Source organism: Chrysemys picta, chromosome 17 (assembly GCF_011386835.1).
Source record: "Chrysemys picta bellii isolate R12L10 chromosome 17, ASM1138683v2, whole genome shotgun sequence".
Classification (NCBI taxonomy): Eukaryota; Metazoa; Chordata; order Testudines; family Emydidae; genus Chrysemys; species Chrysemys picta.
In genome coordinates this window covers 597,951-618,058 of record NC_088807.1, presented here as the reverse complement: position 1 = coordinate 618,058, position 20,108 = coordinate 597,951, and the positions used below count along the sequence as shown (strand labels likewise).

The window sequence follows — 20,108 nt, the reverse complement described above, 5'->3', positions numbered from 1 at the left end:
GCCCCTCCCCACCCCCCCGCAAACCAACCAACCAACCCACCCCCCACACGGGCCAATCTAAAATGCCTTTCACCTTCTAAAGTTCAATGGATTCTGTGGAAATGTGGGTCGGTGATGTGTACAGATGAAAGGGGAAGGAATCACGTAGAGGGGAAACAACTGGAAAAGTCAAGCAGAAGGGAGGCTGGAAGCTACATGGAAATGGAAGAGGATGCAAATCAGGGAGGAGGAGGAGTGTGACGCTGAGGAGAAGATAAAGATGTGGAAATGTTCACGAGAGGTTTTCATCAAGAGTGTCCGGGTTCAGGCGCTCTCATCCAAGTGGGAATTAATTCAGGGAAGTCCGACAGCCTGTGCCAGGCAGGAAGTCAGAGAAAATGATCCCTGTGGTTGCTTCTGGCCTGAGGATCTATGAAAATTAGCGTTTGGGTGAGAGCTGTAACGTCAATTATTGTCATTGTTGTCGTAATGCCGCAGAGCCCCAGGCCTGGACCAGAACCCCAGTGTGCTAGGGGATGTGCAAAACCAGAACCAAACGATGGCCCCAAAGAGCGAAACCCATCAGGTCTCTGGCTCCCCCCCTGAGCTAATTCACTGCAGCTCTGAGTTTGAGCCAACAGCCCACGCTGCACTCCGAGTCTAATTGTCTGTAATTACGTGATGCTGGAGTAGTCCCATCTCTCCTCCTGAAGAGCCAGCAAATATTTATTTATCCCAGCCCCGCCCCTGCCCTCCCCTGCCGCCCTCGCTGTTTAAATTTATTTCTTCTCGATTCGCTCCCCTTCGACTTAAATGCTGTTTGTATTACGCTGCACCCCTTTAACTTGTTCCCTCCTGCCTCAGCCCCGATCTCATTCTCATGGAGACCTCTGGACCACGCGCCTGGACTGTGAAACGGGAGTCCTGAGTCTATTTCGACTGTGAGCTCTTTAGTGTAGGGACCGTTTCCCACTCTGTGCCCACGCACCATGGGGCCCTTGACTCTGCAACTGAGATCAGGCTCTGTCTCGGACAGTGGCCAGCACCCGTTGCTTTAGGGGAACGTGTAAGAACCCTGCAGCAGCAAATGTGGCATGATCCGCTCCCCACATTAGGGCTTAGCCTGATCTCTACTAGCTAGAGATTGGCTTAAAACTTGAAGTACAAGGTTTCATCCCTTCCAGCATTTATCATAATTAATTATGACTCCGTACATTACTGTTATCCATAGACGTGTCCAGTCCCTTTCTGAATCTTGCTAAGTTGTTGGTCTTGTGACAATAAGTTTCACACTCCAGTTACACCTTGTGTGGAAACACAATATTTCGATTTTGGATTTGCCACCTTCCAGTTTCAAAGAACGTCCTCGTGTCCTTGTGTAATGAGACAGGGAGAAGAGAAGCTCCTGATTTCCCTTCTCTAGACCCATCTATATTTTATATAGACAGTTATACCAGATCTATGCATCTATCCATCCCTATACACGCCCATCTATCCATCCATCAATTTAAGTATCAGCCCCTATAGCGACAGACCATCAATCTGTGTAGATACATTGCAGGATTGATGGGTACTGCCCATCCACTCATCCCCGGACACACCCATCCATCGGCGAGGATGAGCCACGTGCCCTGGGGATTGTGTGTGCAGAAAGGACCACGCAGGTCTCAAGGCCGCCTGCCCCCGGGTGTCACTTTCCCGGCCGTATCTCTAGCTAATTGGAGCCCGGCGCCGGTGCGGAGATGAAGGGCAGCAAACGTTCTCTTTGTGGCGGCGTGTGCCGAGGGCTCTGGCCCGGCTGCGTCGGAGAATATCATTATCACAGTGCTGCAGGTGCACCACACACAGGACTGCTCCTTGGTTATCACCTCGCTGATTAGGCTCCAGTTCTCCTTTAATTTATGTTTCAAGCACGTTCTGCTTGCTTCAGCCCAGACGCCTCTTATCGAGTGTGAAACATGCGGCCGTGAATATATTTAATGGGGCTTTAATGTTTTTGCATTAGGAGCCCAATGCATCTGCAGATGTGCTGCAAAGGAGAGACAAAGGCTCCTTATAAACATTCAGGGAGGGTCCTTCCTCACCCGCCCTTCCCCACAACCCTGCCATCGGCTGGCATACAGGCCTGAGCCGGCTGGAGAAACACCGGTGACTGGGCGAGCCCCTGTGTCACTTAGCGCCTTAGACACCGAAGTCCAACACTCACCAAACTGCGGCTCAGTTGCTGCCTAACACTGTAGGAGCCCCACAGGTGCCTAAACTCCCACTAGTTGGCATGTGCAGAGCTGGCCCAGACCTGATGCTGCTGCTTGGAGCCCTTGCTCATGCCACAGTCCCGGTAGCCTTGTCAAGCGAAGCATTCCCCTGCCTACTCACCTCTGTGGCCCGATTCAGTGGGTGTGTTCTATGCACACCTACCCCCACAAGCGACAGCTGGGGGTGAGCGAGTCAGGGTGGCGGTTTTGTGTCATCTGAAGCTTTCAAAATTTAATTTTGCATTTGTGAAAGACGTTGGATTGACAGCCCTGAAGGATCGCTGTCGTGTGCCTAGCCCCAGACTGTCTCTCTACCACCCACTCATCCATCATCATTCTACCCAGCCATCTTTTTTTTTATTTTCCAGGGCCCCTTTGCACCACCCGAGTGACTGAAAGCACCCTCGCTGCAAATGAGCAGCAGGGCCATAGAAATGGTATTTATGAATCCCAAACCGGGCAAGGAATCCACGGAGAGGAGGAGCCCGTGGGCGATGGGAAGAGGAGCTGAAATGAAGCTGTTGCCAACTCACAAGCTTCACAAGACAAACCTGCAACACGCAGGCTAATTCTGGGACAATCCCAGATTCCACAGGGGTCCTTCCCCACTGGGATCTGGGGGGCAGGGAGAGTCCCCAGGCAAACAGACAATCAAACCAAAGGTATATCGGCATCTGTAGCCTGAAACCCCCACCAGAAAGGGGATGAAAGGGCAATTGTCCGTGGTTTATTAGTACTGCACCATGCTCCAGCTGCTGCCTGCGCTGAGCCCCAGACGAATTCATCGCCTGCTCGGAAAGACGCCCTTGCAAACCAGAGGAGCGTCTGAGGTCGTGCTCTGGGGAAGCGTGTCTCTAACTCCTCCAAATCAGGGTGAGGAAACAGTGACATGGCACTGTGGCTGCTGCCTCTCTGATGTTTTCATTAAAGTCTCTGAGCACGGCTAATCCAGGCAGCATTGCTAGGTCATTTTAAACCCCCGCCCCTTGCCAGGGCTGCCGCCTCCACTTGCCCTGCCCGAGCAATTCACTTTAAACTCCTGCTCATGCTGCCGACCTGAAAACATCTGGTCAGCGTGCAGCCGCAGTGCCAGCTCACTGCTAACGGACTGTTAGGCACCATTAGGGCAAGGGTAGATAAGACAGAAATTACCATAATGCCACTATACAAATCCACGGTGCACCCACACCTTGAATACTGCAGGCAGATCTGCTTGACCCATTTAAAAAAAGATATATTAGAATGGAAAAAGTACAGAAAAGGGCCAAAACCAGCCCCCAAAACAACCAATCAGGGGTACGGAAGGGCTTCCATAGGAGGAGAGATTAAAAGACTAGGACTGTTCAGCTTGGAAAAGAGACGACTAAGGGGGGGATAGGCTAGAGGGCTATAAAAAACATGACTGGTGCGGAGAAAGTGATTAGGGAAATACAAGAACCAGGGGTCCCCCAATGAAATGAATAATCAATAGATTTAAAACAAACATAAGCAAGTACTTCCTCACCCAACACACAGTCTACTTATGGGACTAAAGTAAGTCAGATTTGGCCTTCCTACATACAGCCCTAGCTAAGGTCCGCAGTACAGAATCTCACCCACAGAACCTAATAGAGAAGAGAGCTCTTTTCTATATGTTTTGTGCCAGGGGACGCTGTGAAGGCCAGAAGTATAACTCGGTTCAAAAAAGAATGAGATAAGTTCATGGAGGACAGGTCCATCGATGGATGTCAGCCAAGAGGGTCAGGGACGCAACCTCATGCTCTGGGTGTCCCTAAATTCCAACTCCCAGAAGCTGGGAATGGGCAACAAGTCATGGATCACTCAATCATGGCCCTGTTCTGTTCATTCCCTCTGAAGCGCCTGGCATTGGCCACTGTCGGAAGACAGGATGGTGGGCTAGATGGAGGACTGCTCTGACCCAGTGTGGCTGTTCTTGTGTTCACCTGCCATGTGTCCTGTTATTCCTGCAGAGGTCTCTCCCATACTTGCCTCTGCTGACATATTCTTGGCCTGGCTGGACCCTCCCAGGGTACTGTTTCCCAGTCGTAGGGTGGTGCCATGGACTATAAACAGGTACGCGGGTGACTCCATCCCACTCCCTTTGCACCTAAGCCAGGCTGTAAAACCAGTGCTCCAGACATGACAGACACCTTAGCCTCATGCCCATCGGGCGGCAGCAGCAAACACGGCTCTCTGCATAGAGTAGATTCGAGAGAGAGTGAGAAATAAAACCTGAAGGTGCCGTCAATGGGGCATGTAGCATGTGGGGCTGCTGACAGAGCCGAGTAATTTTCACTTTCAGCAGCTCTGACATCTGCCGGGAATAAGGAGGCTGGAGGCTTTCGTGCGATGTTTTGCTTTGTTCTAATGCACGCCCATGCATTTGTGATTAACGGACAGCACGATTTCACGTGTCGCAGCCGCGTGGCCGGATTGCAGAGCCACAGAGCTGGGGTTTGTTAATTGCATGGCTTCTATCCACAGGTAACCGGAATTAATTCTCCAGATGGGAGCAGTGAACTAACTGCTCACTGATTGCTCTGTCTGCGGACGCCAGGACAAGCCTGAAATACGGGGCGATAAAAAGAAGGGGATTGTTATGCATCCAAAGAGAGATGCAGTAGCTAGGAGCTACTGGAAGGGCAGCTGCACTACATGTGCAGTGACATATTTATCAGGGTCTCCAGTGTGTTTCTGCATCTTCTTCCAAAGTCAAATGAGCTTTCCCATAATTTTCTAAACAGCTACAGAAACATGTACGCATGACTACACACGCATGTACACACATGCAAATGCTCACACACCCACACCCATATGAACACCTGCCACGTACACACAGGCTGATCTGTTAGCGTCTTTGCCCTGGTGTCAATCACTGCACAGGGTGCTTGGCAGTGGAGAACTGGTGCCTGGGGCATCAAACTGTCACTAGCTTTTCAGACTCTCCTCTTCGCAGTTCCCCAAACAGCTGGGGACAGATCCTGCTCTCCTTTCCCTGTGTGTGGAGGTTCCCAGTGTGAGCTGTGGGATCCAGGGTAGGTAGCCAGCTCTATCCAAGATAGACTGTGATTGGCTGGAGTATTGTGTCCAGTTTTGGGCATCACACTTTAAGAAAGATGTGGACAAATTGGAGAGAGTCCAGAAGAGAGCATCAAAAATTGATAAAACTGACCTATGAGGCAGGATAAAAAAAAAAAAATAACAGGCTATGTTTAATCTTGAGAAGACCGAGGGGGGACCTGACATCTGTCTTCAACTATATTAAGGGCTGCTATAGAGAAGTCTGTGATCAATTGTCCTCCATGTCCATTGAAGGTAGGACAAGAAGCCATGGCTTAATCTGCAGCTTGGGACGGTTAGGTTAGATATTAGGAAAAACTTTCTAACTCTCAGGGTAGTGAGACAAGAGGGTCACTATAGTATGGTGGATCCTGCGCTTTTCTTGGTGGGGGGGGCTAAAATACCACCCCTTACTCCTGCTCTTGGGCACCAAGGGCCCCACTAGTGGCCCAGGAAGGTGGTAAAGGAGGGAAGCGGGGGAGGCATCTGGGTTTGCTCCTCACTCTGAGTCCCAGCCCCTCTCAACCCCTGCAGGCTCTTACCCTCTTCCCCCTGGGGTGGGGTACCTTCAGTCCTTAAACGCTGGGGGAGGGAATGTCCCTCCCCTGCTGGGGCAGGGTCTCCCTTACTCTGGTTTGCTGTTCCTCCAAGTCTCACAGCACACCTCCAAGCTCCAGTCCTCTCTCCTTCCCCCTGACTGCCTGAAGCAGGGGGTTTTATTAGGTTTCTAACAGGGTCTTAACTGATTACAGGTGCTCCAATTAACCTGTAGCAACCCTCCCTAGTCTACAGGGAACCACGCCTTAATTAACCTAGGGTTTATATACTTCCCTTCTACCACTTCCCACTGTTCCCTGGCCCTCCTGTATCACAGTCGTTAAGCTCTGTACCAGGCTTCCAAGGGAGGTTGTGGGATCCCCGTCACTGGAGGGGTTGAAGAATGGACTGGAGAAACACCTGTCAGGGAAAGTCTAGGTTTCCTTGGTCCTGGCTCAGCGCAGGGCGCTGGAATTGATCACCTCCCGCGGTCCTCTCCTGCCCTAAATGTCTGATTCTTTGATCTGCTCCCCTCTCTTTGGTGTATAAACAGTCTCATAAATGCAGCCTTAAAAACAGGGCTGATTGTTCTGCCTCGTTTAGCCTTTGAGCTGCCTGCTATTACAGCTGCTGAACCGCGGCCAAGAGTCAGTTTGTAAGTGGAGGGCCATCGTACGGCTTCCCTTGCAAAGGAGAATGAGTGGGCATTGCTTTGTATCGGCACTCCTTACCATCTGCTTTGCCCTGGTTCTCAAGGTAATCTCCCTGCAGCCAGACACCTGGACGGACAAATTTCTGGCTTGTGGGGGGTCCAGGTGCCACAGTCACACATATAATTAATTACAGTTCTCTCCCTCCCTCTGCATGGACCCATATCCTGAGCATTTCACAGGCAGATTCTTTATTCCAGGAATTTCTTTTGCTTTCCTGCTTGTTTCTACACGGCTGAAAACACCAAACATTTCCCCCGAAACTTTAGTATTAGTAGCACCTAGACTCTCCAACTGGGCTTTAGAGTCCGGTGCTGCACATACATACAGGGTATTGTCTACACAGCAGAAGATGTGCACCATCTAGGCTATCTGAGCTAGCTTGAACGCATCTAGTGTGGGTAACAAGAGCAGTTGAAGACCGCACCGTGTGGGCTTCAAACAGGCTGGCAAGCGGAGTCTGTACCCAAGGTCCATGCTGAGGTTGTGTTATCCGCACTGCAGCCCTTGTTACCCAGGCTACCTCAGGTAGGCTAGACTGGATGCAGCTTTTGCTGTGTAGACATGCCCAGCGTGACACTCCCTGCCTTGGAGTGCTCACAGTCTAAATCAGTAGTTCTCAAACTTTTGTACCGGTGATCCCTTTCACATAGCAAGCCTCTGAGTGCGACCCCACCTTATAATTAAAAACACTTTTTTATATATTTAACACCATTATAAATGCTGGAGGCAAAGCATGGCTTGGGGGTGGAGGCTGACAGCTTGCTACCCCCCATCTAATAACCTCGTGACCCCCTGAGAGGTCCCACCCCCCAGTTTGAGAACCCTTGGTCTAAATAGACCAAGGAAGGATCCTTATTCCCATTTTACTGTTGGGAAACTGAGGCCCTTAGAGATGTAGTGAATTTCTCAAGGTCACTCAAAGTCTGTGGCAGAGGCAGGAATTGAACCTCGATCTCCTGAGTCCCAGCCCAGTGCCCTCACCTGTTAAACCTGGTTGACAACGCTGAGTAACACATTCTTGAAATACAGTGTGATTCGTAACATGCTGGTGGCTGTTCTGTTGCTGCGAGGCATTATTAGCATAATCGTCACTTTAATTATGGATCAATTATTTATAAAACTTCGTATTTGTTCCCTTGTGAGATCTCGGCTTGTTGTCCTAGTTTTGTTGATGAACGCTCTTACAAACCGATCTGACTGAGCAAGTGCCATTCAGCTGAGCCCGAGACCTGCTCCAGAGCCATGTGGTATGAGCTGCCTGGACCCAGAGAACACAGCAGGCAGAAAAACAAATTAAAAATAAAATTAAACAAGCAAATCAAGTAATTCTGCCCTCCGGGAGACACCGGGAACCACCCCGGACACATGCTAGTAACTAAATTCTATGTTATTTTTATTGCGGTGTGTATTAAGGTGGCGCCTACGACGACCCCACGACATGGCTCAGAGCCCCGTGGTGCTGAGTGATGTTCAAATACAGGAAAAAAAGACGGGCCCTGTTCCCTGTTCCCTCCCCTCCGACTGTCGGTATCCACTTGCTGTCTCTTGTCTCCTACTTACAAGGGACAGAAAATCCACCGCATCCCTTGGTAAGTTGTCCCAACGGTGAATTAACCATCTGCGCCTCATTGCCACCCTGAATTGTTCCATCTTTGGCTTCCAGTTGTTGGATCTCATTCTGCTTTGTCCTGCTAGATTAAAGAGCCAGCTGGTCTCAGAAATCTTCTCCCCACGTAGGTATTTCTAAACCAGGGTCAGCACAGCGCCAGCTGCACATTCCTTGTGGTGCATGAATTCCAGAAGAGTTTTCCCATCACAACTTCTGTACAGGGAGCCCCAGCCCTGCGGGGACTAGTGCTTTAGCAATGCAGGTGGGTGGAAAAGCAGACAGATACATGTCCCTCATTGCCATCGTATGTATCTGGGTAAACAGAATAGAGAGCAGGAGCCCCAGGGAACTGGGCTCTGTTCCCAGCTCTGGGAGGGGAAGGGGGTCTAGTGGTTAGAGCAGGAGGGACTGGGAGTCAGGACTCCTGGGTTCTGTCTTGCCAGGTGCTCCGTCACTTGAAATGTTAAGGTCAAGGTTGTCTCTTTCTGAACGCTCCACTCTAGCTCAGCCACAAGTCATTGGGCTCAATGTAGGAATTCCCGGGTGGGACTTTCTGGCCTATGCGAGGCAGGAGATCAGACTAGGTTATCACCTGGGTCCCTTAAGCTCTGTGACTCCAGAGGGCACTTAGGACGTCATATTTGTGCGGCTCTTGAAGAAACCTGGATGACATGCAAATGTAAACATGAAACGGGCTGTTTTATTTGTATGGACACAATTTATGTGTAGATTCATGTTGGAAGGTAATGTCAGACAACAGTCTACTACTGCTACCAGCTAATGGAATTACACCTTTAGCTTAAGTGAGAGAGAGGATCTGTGTTCTTAGGCCATTCAAAGACTGTTCAAGCCGAAGGAAAGACGCCTCTCAATTGCAGCGGGCTTTGGGTCAGACTGAAGTCAAGAGGACCTGAGCACCTGATTAAAATTAAAGTAGGTGCATAAGTGTTTTGCTGAATCCGTGTTGGTGTTCCTGGGTTGCTGGCTGAACTCATGAAGGAGATGGCTGCGTCTGTGGGCGGTTGCTGTGCGTGGTGGTTTTGGATACTGTTTTTTCTCCAGAGCCTCAAGTGACCCTTTGTGCCAACCCAGACAAAACTGGGCAAAGTGCAGTGGGGAGAAAACACTTACTCTCTCCATTAGACTTCAGCTAAATTAAATTTCCCCATACTCCCTTCCTTTTCATGAATTATATTTTAAGCAAGTGACGTAGAATAAATGATCAGAGGGGGAGACAAGCAATATAAATGGCCTGGAAATTATGAAGACATTTTTAAAGTCCTGATTTATGGAGCAGCTTATGCCAGCCCTTCAGCTGGGGGAGTGGAGGGGATGGGGAAAGCTACTTGAACGTAAATCATTACCTTTTACTTTTTATCCCACTCCTGCCTCCTTTAAGGCATGTGCTACCCAGCATTCAAACGCTGAAGGGGGTTGTCCTCTGTATTTCTTGTCATTTTGTGACCCTGCTGCAGGTGGACCTGGCAACAACAAGGGTTGGGTTCAGTATCTTAGCAATACGAAATAGAACTGGCTTGAGCACCCACCCAGTGATCCAGGAAAAATAAACCATACCCCCATGGCACCTCTAAGAGGCAATACTTCCCCACTCGCAATTCTGTGTATTACCAAAGACAACTTTTATTAAAAGGGAACCCAGCATTAATTTTGGAAAACATCACCACCACATTCAAAAGCATGTAACCATAAGCAAACTCCCACCTTGCAGTACATTGGACACTGTCCTTTGCCTCAGTTTCCCATCTTGTGGTGTGAAAGGCTGACGAATGAATGTCCCTTTAACACGTCGATTCCCTTTCTCTCTGCTGCACCCCACTCCTAGTTGGTTAGCCGTAGTCAGCAAAGACCCAGAGTTCAGAGGTGCATTCACATGGGTCCACCTCCCACCACTGAAGGGGGTGGGGAGCATCAAGAGATGCCTCCGCTGCTCCCACTGCCTCTGCCACTAGCTCATTACTTTCTGCCATCTCTGCCACTGCTTCCCATTCGCTGCCATGCCAGAGTCGTTCCCCTCCCGCCCCCCGCTTAGCTCAGCTCTGAGTGATTTCAGCGGGTAACAAGTCACCTCTACACTACTGCTTCATAGTTGTCTTTCACTGCAGTGCTACCCCCACCCCCAAAATCTAAAGCTTAGCCCCTAAACCAGCTACTTACGTTTTAATAATCACTCAGCATAAAAAAGAAGTTGTAATCCACTCTAAACCCTTCTGTGTTCAAGCACTGCAAGAGAGGGTCAAACAGTAACTATGAATCTTTAAGTAACATTCACATCCTACCCCTCAACCTTAATTTTCAGTTGGAGTTGACATCCCTACCCCCTGCTTAGCCTGTGAGATTCAGGCTAGGGTGACTCTCTGAATTGGGGCATGCTATGCCCAGTTGGTTCTGCTGCCCTGTGTCACTAGATGTAAGGGGAGAGCTCGTTCAGCCCCTGCTTACAGCCCAATGGGGACATTCTCCCCTCTGTGGAGGGAAGAAGGGGGCAGCACAAGGAAGGTGTCCCACTCAAGCCCCTTCACTTTGTAGTGTCCTAGGTGCAACGCCAGAGGAGTCCATTGCAATCATCCAGCCCCGTGGTTCTCAACCAGGGGCACACGTACCCCTGGGGGCAGGGCCGAAGAGAGGGGGGCAAAGCTGGTACAAATTACCGGGGCCCAGCGGTCCAGAAGGGGGTCCGGGGTCGGCTTCCCCCCCTCTTGTCGGCCCTTTTTAGCCAGTCCACCCTTGCTGGGGGGCCCAAAAAAATTCCGGGTCCGGCTTCCCCCCCGCCCCTTGTCGGCTCTGTTTAACCGGTCCGCCCTTGCTGGGGGGCCCGAAAACATTTTTTCACTGGGGCCCGAACCCACTCTCGGCAGCCCTGCAGAGGTCTTCCAGGGGGGGTACATCAACTCATCTAGATATTGGCCTAGTTTTACAACAGGCTACATGAAAAGCCCTAGCGAAGTCAGTACACACTAAAATTTCATACAAACAACGACCTGTTTATACTGCTCTATATACTATCCACTGAAATGTAAGTACAATATTTATATTCCTGTCGATTTATTGTATAATTATATGGTAACAATGAGAAAGCCAGCAATTGTTCAGTACTAGTGTGCTGTGACCCTTTTGTATTTTTAGGGCTGATTTTGTAAGCAGGTAGTTTTTAAGTGAGGTGGAACTTGGAGGTACACAAGGCAAATCACTCCTGAAAGAGGTACGGTAGTCTGGAAAGGTTGAGAGCCACTGATCTAGCCTGACCAGTCCTGCATCACACAGGCCAGAAGAATCACACCAAGAGATTCCTACACCCATCCCAGAATTGCTTGTTGAATTAGAGCATGACTTGTACAAGGAGACACCCGAACTTGATTTAAAGATGAAAGCAACGGGGAATCCATCACCTCTCAGGGAAGTTGTCCCAAAGGTTAATTATCTTCACTGTTAGAAACTTGCACCTCATTTCTAATCTCAATTTTTCTGCCTTCAATTTCCAGCCATTGGAACTTGTCCAGCCTTTGTCTGCTAGATCACAGAGCCCTCTGGTGTCAGAAATGTCTTCCCCAGGTAGGTACTTTAGTGAGGCATAAACGGTGCAGGAGCGAATTTCCCCCCACGAGGTTGTGGCTCTGGAAACTTACATGGATGGACGAGGGTGCTAAACCTTCCTGTCATTTGGCATCACCGTCACAGGTGATCTGCTGACATCCTGGCTAGGTCAGTCTGTATCCCAAAGGGAAGCGAAATGGCTCGCCTGGGGCTGGGTTTGGTAATGTTCTGAGATGGCATTTATATAAACACTCCAGTGTGATTTCATGAATCACTTTCCATAGCAAGCCGCAGATTGGGTCAAGGGACCTGGACACACACCTCATCCTCTTCTTCATCACAGCATCCTCTGTAAGGTCTTCGCTACAGATGCATCTTGCAACCAAGTTATGCAAGAACACAGCTGAGATGCAACTGCTCCTTAAATGCAGAGAGGACATTTACCCCAGGCGCGTCCGTACAAGGCAAATGTTCCAATTTGTTTTCATTTCAGCCCCGTTCCTTGGGCTGAAATGAAATCTGAATGGCTGGTCAGGTGGAAGCGCTTCCTTAAATGCGCTAGCTCCCTCCAGGGCAGCCTGGACCCTCGGCTCCCCAGATGGGGAGGCTGGTGACTCAGCCTTTTGCCTGTCAGAATGCCTTGGAGCTGGTGGAGATTTAGCATCCCCAGTGCCTAGAGTTATTCCCGGCTCCCCTTCCCACCCCTTTAGTGCTGTCTGTGACGTTAAAGTTCCAGGCACCTCTAGAAATCCTTTTGCTACTGAGTGCCTTCCTGCTTAGGCTGGGAAAGGCTGTTGGTTTCGCAGGATTCTACTTAATTGTCTTTCCTCTGAGTACCTGCCTCTTGCTGTCGCCTGCATTCCAAATTAGCTTCCACTGACCTCACCAGGGTGCTGGGAGGGTGAATGTAGATGAAGCAGGCCTGAGAGTTTTAAAGAGGGGGAAATGAAATGTCCATGAAACCCTCCCTCATTTCCCAGGCAACAAGCCAGCTGGTCAGAACTTTCTGAATTTTGAAATCTCTGATATTTTGAAACTGACACTTAAAAAAATTGGGGAAGGAAAACTTTTGAAGAAAAAAAAATCTGCAAAGTTTTCCCCCCAATTTTCCATCACACCGGAGAGTTGCCCTGGACTGTGGTCCCCGGGTTTGGGTGCTGGCCAAGGACTTGGGAGAGCTGGGTTCAGTTTCCTGCTCTGCTACAGAGTCTGTGCGACAATTAGACCACTTAGGGAAACAGTCACTAGGCGAACAGATCTGGAGCTACGGTTTCCATCTGGCCTAAGGCCTGAACGACGCTAGGAAGTTATAGCGAGACAGCTACGTCAGGCAGGGGTGTGACTTTTTACCAACGTAGCTATACCAGTGTAATGGTGCTTATATATGGCAATAACAGGGAACCAACCTGTATAGACTATACAAGGCCTTAGGGATTTATGAATGCAAGGAGCCACTTTTGAAAATGGGACTAAATCTCATTGACTTTTGATGACATTTAGACCCTTAAGTGTCCAAGTTAACCTTTCAAAATGGCTCCTTAGGTACTTTGAAAATGGTACCTTTAATCTATCGTGTGCTTCAGCCCCATCCCCCCCGCATAACATGGGGATAACAGCCCTGTGAGGTAAGGCACCAATATGGGGATTAAAGATTGTGAGGTATCGGATATTAGGGTATATAGGGTCAAAAAAGTACCTATGGACAGGTCTACTCTACAGACTTCTGCTGACAGTTACATCAGTCAGGGGTCTGATGAGTAGAACTGAGGGAATAATGGTTGTTTTGGCTTGGTGAAAAAAACCAAAAAAATCCAGTAAGTAAAGATAAAAAAATCCAGTTTAATTTGAACCAAAACCAATTTAAAAAAAATGCTCATTGAATAAAAAAAAAAAAATTAGTTTTGGATTGACCAAAACATTTTGGTCAACTCCAAACATTTTTCCGCCTGTTTTTTTCGTTTTGATTTGGGTAGTTCTCTCTTTTTGTGTATGTGACTTGTTTTATTGGCTAAATCTGAAAACGAAAGGCCATTTCAAAAAGACAAGTCATAATGAAATGTTTTGACATTTTCAAAATTTATTTCCTCAGGCTCCTTTTGGCTGAAACAATTCATTGAATTTGACCCAAATTCATGAACAGTTTCAGAGACCTGAAAAAAATGGATTTTTCAGAAAAATTTCTCCTTGGTGAAAAGGTTTTGCCCAGCTTTGGTGAGGAGGTGTGATTTGTGACCAGAGCCAGGTCAGTAGCACCCCTGTATAGACGCATTTATACTGGCAAAGGTGCGCTTTTGCCAGCATGACATTTCTCTTGGGCGGTGTGTAATCAGTTATATTGTGCACTTTTGGCCAGGAGAAGCTGTGTCCATAGTAGGGGAGTGCGTTGCCAGTACAGCACACTGGTATAGCTGCACCAGCAAAGCCTTCTGAGTGTAGACCTGACCTTGCACAGCTGCCCTGTGGCAACGGGGGAGGAGGGCATGTTGATATCTAGCCAAAACAGACTGTTTCACAGCGGTTACACAGGATCGGACTGGGCGAGCACAGCCTGAGCGCTGATAAGTGTCTGCCTTGTCAAGAAAAATAGCTCAAGTTTTGCAATGAGACAAATCAATAGGAAAATTATTCAACTTATCTTTAATAACTCACTACGTCCAATGTTCCCAGTTAAATGGCTCTACACCTCATCAGCCCGTCTCACGAGGAAATGACAAAGCGCGAGATATCAAGCAGGCAAAAGCCCAATTGTTGGAGCAGAAAATGATAATGCCAGTGCGACGGCAGTGAGAATGGAGTAAATATTGATTCTTGTATATGAAAGAAAGATCTTATGGACGGGGAAGATTAAAAGAATAAGCCAACCGTACAAGCTCCCGCTCCAACCGATGTAACATTCCTACCAAACCAAAACATTTCCAGTGCATAGTAAATAGCTCTCTGCAGCTACAGTAACCACGCGTCTGGCTGTTCGCAGGGCATCAGCAGGCCTATGATTTCGAGATACCAGTATTGCTGCATGCAGCAAGTCTCCATCAAATGGGGAACAGCACGGTCTCTGGAAAAGGAAATGTTACATAATGAGGGGGCCCTTCTCAGGATGTGAAACAGCCTCCTCACCTGCACCCAGGTGAAAACCAGAGTCCAGGAAACAGGGGTAAGGCGACATTAACAAACAATCCATGCAAGGGAGGGAGTGTTGAACACCGAAATCTGTGCAGCAGAAACCCTGGTGTTCAGAGAACAGGGGCGGCTCTAGGCACCAGCAAAGCAAGCAGGTGCTTGGGGCAGCCCATTGGCAGGGGCAGCAGGGATCCAGCCTGGGAGCGGAGAACCAGCAGGGGGCACTGGGAGCTGTAGTTCCTTGGTTCGCTCCCTGCCTATAGAGCCAGCCCCGGAGCAGGGAAAGAACTACATTTCCCAGCATTCCCTTGGCCACTACCAACAGGAAAGAGAGGGAGGGAGGGAGCTGAGACCTCATGCTGCAGCCTGCAGTGAATGGAGAGCTGCACTGGGAGTAGGGATTCCATATTTTAACATCCAAAAAATAGGACACTCCACAGGGAGGGAGGGTAGCCCCACCCTGCCCCCATCCACTCCCTCCGCCTGCCTCCCACAGAAACCCCAACCCATCCAACCCCCGCTGCTCCCTGTCCCCTGATCACCCCTGCCCCTAACTGCCCCCCAGGACCCCACCCCCATCTAAGCACGGCTGCTCCTTGTCCCCTGATTGCCCCCTCCCGGGACCCCTGCCCCTAACTGCCCCTTGGGACCCCACCCCCTATCTAAGTCTCCCTGTTCCTTGTCCCCAACTGCCCCCTCCTGAGACCCCCGCAACTTCTGCCCTAGGACCCCACCTCCTACCTGTCCCCTGACAAACCCCCGGGACTCCCATGCCTATCCAACCACTGCCTGTCCCCCTGACTGCCCCCCGAACCCCTGACCCATCTAACCCCCCCTTCTCCCTGTCCCTGACTGCCCCCCCGAACCTCCACCCCATTCAACCCCCCCCCCCCCGCTCCCTGTCCTTTGACTGCCCCCACCCCCCGGAACTCCCAACCCCTTCTCCAACCCCCCAGCCCCCTTACCGTGCCACTCAGACCAGCGTGTCTGACTCCGCGCAGCGCCAGATACACTGCTGCATACATGCTGCCGTGCTCCCCCGCAGAGCCCCAGCCCCCCCCCCCCCCCCCCCAGCACCTGCCTTCCAGATTTGAACACCTCAGAATTCAGGAGGGCTCAAGCTCAATTTGGGCAGCTGTTACTTCATTTCCCCAAATCAAATATACTGATCCACTGTAACTTGCTGCAGAAAAAGTAGGATCAAATTGAGCAAGAAATGCTTCCCAGTGGTTATTAGGACTGGAATTGCTATTTTCAACAGACATTGCCTTTTTTGTTTGTTTAAAAGGAAGACCGTGATATCGCATTGGCAAATTCCCCATAGAAAGAAAGAGTGGATCAAAAGAATAATAAAGGCACCTCAACTTTTCCTCATTTATGTAGGACAGTCTTATAACATGCATCCAGATATCTTCCAATCACACAAGCTGAAAATTGTTCCACTTTACTGCAGTTCTGTAACCATATGGGAACCAATCCTGTCTGTGTTCTGTGCACATCTAAAATTCCTGCTGAATGACCCGCCCTGGGAGCGAGTTACCAGTGACCCAGGGCTGCGGCGGAAGGAGGGTGCGGAGGGGGGGGGGGGGGGAAGAGAGCCCAAGGCTGGGGCGGCAAGAGGTGGGGGGGGAGCCCAGGGCTGGGGCAGCAGGGGGGTGCGGCGAGGAGCCCAGGCCTGGGACGGGGGGCAGCCAAAATTTTTTTTGCTTGAGGCGGCAAAAAACCTAGAGCCGGCCCTGTCAGAGAAAGATGGGGTCAGATGAGGAATTCTTTCTCTAAGTTATGGTGGCAGTGCCTGTGCCCTGAGGTCTCGGCACATACACAGAACAACCGCAATCAAGGCCCCGTCACGCCGGGCGCTGCACAGACACAGAGTAACGGAGATTGGGGCCCCGTCACGCTCAGGATCAGAACCTTCCTGGCCTGGGCGCTGGATACACACACAATGAAAAGAAAGTATTTGACCCAAAGGGCTTAAAATGTAAGTGAGCAATGAGGGAGAACAGGTGGAGGGGGGACACAAGGTACCAGTGGGACGCAGTCCCCGCCCAGGCAGCTGACAGTCTAAATAGACAAGTGTTATTAACCCCATTCAACAGATTTTGGTGGGGGAGAACGGTGGGGTCCAGGGAGAGGAAGTGACTTGCTGAACTAGCCAGTGTCTAGAGCACTAGCCCAGTGCCTGGACAGCCAGGCCTCCTAATCGCTTCAGCTGGAGTCAGTCACAGCCCCGGAGGATCAGCACCCAGCGCACTTTTATTTTGGTGCTGAAATATGGGCCTAGCCCCAAAGACTGAAGTGTTTTGCCCCCAGCTGCTTCACGCCACCGCTGCCCTCCCCACAGCTCTTCCTCTCCGGCGGGCGAGAAACAATGAAATACAACCTAATGCTCCGCAACGCCAGACAGCCGGGGAAATGTCTGCCGTTCACCGGCCGGATAATCCAATCTGCCCTCTCTGTGGATTCGCAGCAGGTGTCTGACAAGGAAGCGGTACCTGCTCTAAAATGATCTGTCTCTGAACCACTGTTCCAAATGCAATGCTCAGGAATTATTTCTGCTTTGCAAACCCAGATGCATTTGGCTGGGAACCTGTATTAACTCCATTAAAAATCGACCTTACCTGCATACCCCCTACGGCACTTCAACCCTGGCCCCTCTACGCAGGGGTGAATTTCACCCAAAGCGAGCAGAGCTAGACACCGCCGAGGCAGAGCATTATTGTCTGTCACTCAGATCCCAGTAGTGTCCATCTCGTGTGCTAAACACTTTCAAATCACCGGAGACACAGACCCTGCCCCAGGGAGTTTGCCGTCAGAAACAGATCAGCTGAGAGAGCAGGTTTCATTGTCATGCTGCTATTTTCCTGAGTACAGTACAGTAACAAATTTTGGTCTGCATGTCTAAGCGTCCTTGAATAGCTGAAAATGTATTTTCTTCTGAGGTTAATTAATAGCACAGGGTAACATTTACACTAGCACAGAAGTTCCCTACCTTTTTAACGAGACTGAAAAATGTCTGCCAGGCTTTATCCCAGGCCATGGTGCTGGACTCTTCCATCCACAGCAGGGCTGGAAAGTCAGGCTGCCTGATTTAATGGCTCCCTGGGCGAAAAGCAGGTCTACCCAAGAGCTTTCTTTTGCAGAGGATAAATAATGAAGGACTTTAAGAGTTCTGGGAAATGAAACTAACAGCAAAGGAAACGTTCCTGGTGGCCTAATTTAGAGTCCTCAGTGGAAACCTTTTCCAGCATGGGCTACCTACAGGGCACTGACCCTGTGCTGCTCTGCAGGTCTCTGCAAACAGAGCCTACGGCATTTGCTTTGGTGGAACAAGACGAGCGAGAAGCATGCTTGGAATGAGGTTTGCCCTTGGCCTCCAGAACTGAAATTCGCTGGCAGCGTCGGCTACCCGGAGACTTAGGGAAATGTTCCGCTTTCTTGCCTTTCACACAGTTGCAATTGCAACCCTTCTGCCAGGGGTGTTGGCAGCAGACTCTCTAGGGCTTTTTCTAAACCTTAAATAACCATGTCTCGAGCCCCCACTGATAACCTGGGGAAAGCCCCCCCCCACCCCCCACCCCCCCACACACACTCTGTGCAGCCTGGGTAGGCGGTTTATTCCCCCCTTGCAAGTACAGGGACCGGGGGGGTTTTAACCAGAGAACTTTATTAGGGAAAAAATAAGGGAAACTTGTGTTAACTTTACAGCTTAACAATTTCTAGCACTGCTGCCCTAAGCTGCACGAATCACCGTCCCCAACCACATCCATCCTCCCGATGAGCCAGGAGTGGGTGATGCAGCTAATGGGTCAGGAAGTCGCAAGGAGAACCTAGGTCCAGGCTGTCCAGGGAGCTCTGCTGCCACGACATTCGGCTTTGATGCCGGATCAGAGAGGCCTCATCAGAGTGCCGAGGCAGATGGAAACTGTCGCTCCAGATCTGTTCGCCTAGTGACTGAAACAGCTGCCATCCATCTGCTCAGCTCTCCCGCACACCACCACTCAGCACTGCTAACCGGCCAGACTGCCGAGTCGCCCTGTCTTTCTGGCTGTAATTGGTAGTTCTCACCCAGTAGCTGTCAGTGGGTTGGAATTGCTACTTTACTCTGTGTGTAGGATTCAACTGGATCAGGTAGCCTGGTTTCCCTCCCAGAATACAGCTGCTTCTTGCACTTCAGTTCTTTTAAAAGGGGATCACTAATATAAGGGACCTTGTACTCAGGCTCCCTGGCCCAGCAAGCTGCAATAGGTCACAACTGTGTAATCACTTTCTTCTAAAATGTGGGTTTGGTCCAGGGCCTCTGCTCAGCCGTGGCAAAGAGAAGCGGTCCTCGGGGTGACCCAGCAGCGACCAGGCGGTTCCCAATGGGCCGAGCTCCCAAATATTGGCCCCAGTGCAAAGCGTAGCCAGATTATCCCCCAGTGTTCCCGAATTTCCCACAGCTGGTCTGTAAATGCAGTAAAGCCCTGCTCAGTCAGTGCCCGCTCCCTCCACTCCCTCCCTTGTCCCATAGGCTTCATGCCTACACAATTAAAATGTAAAGTCTGTGGGTTGTCAGCGCCCAGAGTTCAAAACTCAGGAGTCAGCCCCAAAGAGTCGTGAAACTGGCTTAAAAATTCATGAGAATTGTCAAGGCTGCTTCCCCACTTTGAACTTTAGGGCACAAATGTGGGGGCCTGCATGAAAACTTCTAAGCTTAACTACCAGCTTAGATCTGGTCCACTGCCACCACTCCCAAAGCTAATTCCCTTCCCTGGGAAGCCTTGAGAGACTCTTCACCAATTCCCTGGTGAATACAGATCCAAACCCCTTGGATCCATCCCCCTCTCCTTCCTCCCACCAACTCCTGGTGGATCAAGATCCAACCCCCTTGGATCTAAAAACAAGGAAGAATCAACCAGGTTCTTAAAAAGAAGGCTTTAATTAAAGAAAAAGGTAAAAATCATCTCTGTAAAATCAGGATGGAAAATAACTTTACAGGATAATCAAACTTAAAGAGCTCAGAGGACCCCCCTCTAGCCTTAGGTTCAAAGTACAGCAAACAGAGATAAACACTCTAGCAAAAGGTACCTTTACAAGTTGAGAAAACAAAGAGAAACTAACACGCCTTGCCTGGCTGTTTACTTACAAGTTTGAAATATGAGAGACTTGTTCAGAAAGATTTGGAGAGCCTGGATTGATGTCTGGTCCCTCTTAGTCCCAAGAGCGAACAACCCCCAAAACAAAGAGCACAAACAAAAGCCTTCCCCCCACCAAGATTTGAAAGTATCTTGTCCCCTTATT

The 20,108-nt window shown here is 49.9% G+C and overlaps 1 long non-coding RNA gene across 1 annotated transcript; it reads right to left on the bottom strand.

Moving 5' to 3' along the window:
* Positions 1 to 45: 45 nt before the first annotated feature.
* On the bottom strand, positions 46 to 20,071 carry LOC112060605 (uncharacterized). Its single transcript, XR_010593508.1, has 4 exons — positions 19,954 to 20,071; positions 10,329 to 10,394; positions 9,518 to 9,634; positions 46 to 8,815 (listed from the first exon to the last, which is right to left on the bottom strand). It is a non-coding gene; the product is annotated as an uncharacterized LOC112060605 (long non-coding RNA).
* Between the last annotated feature and the right edge of the window lie 37 nt (positions 20,072 to 20,108).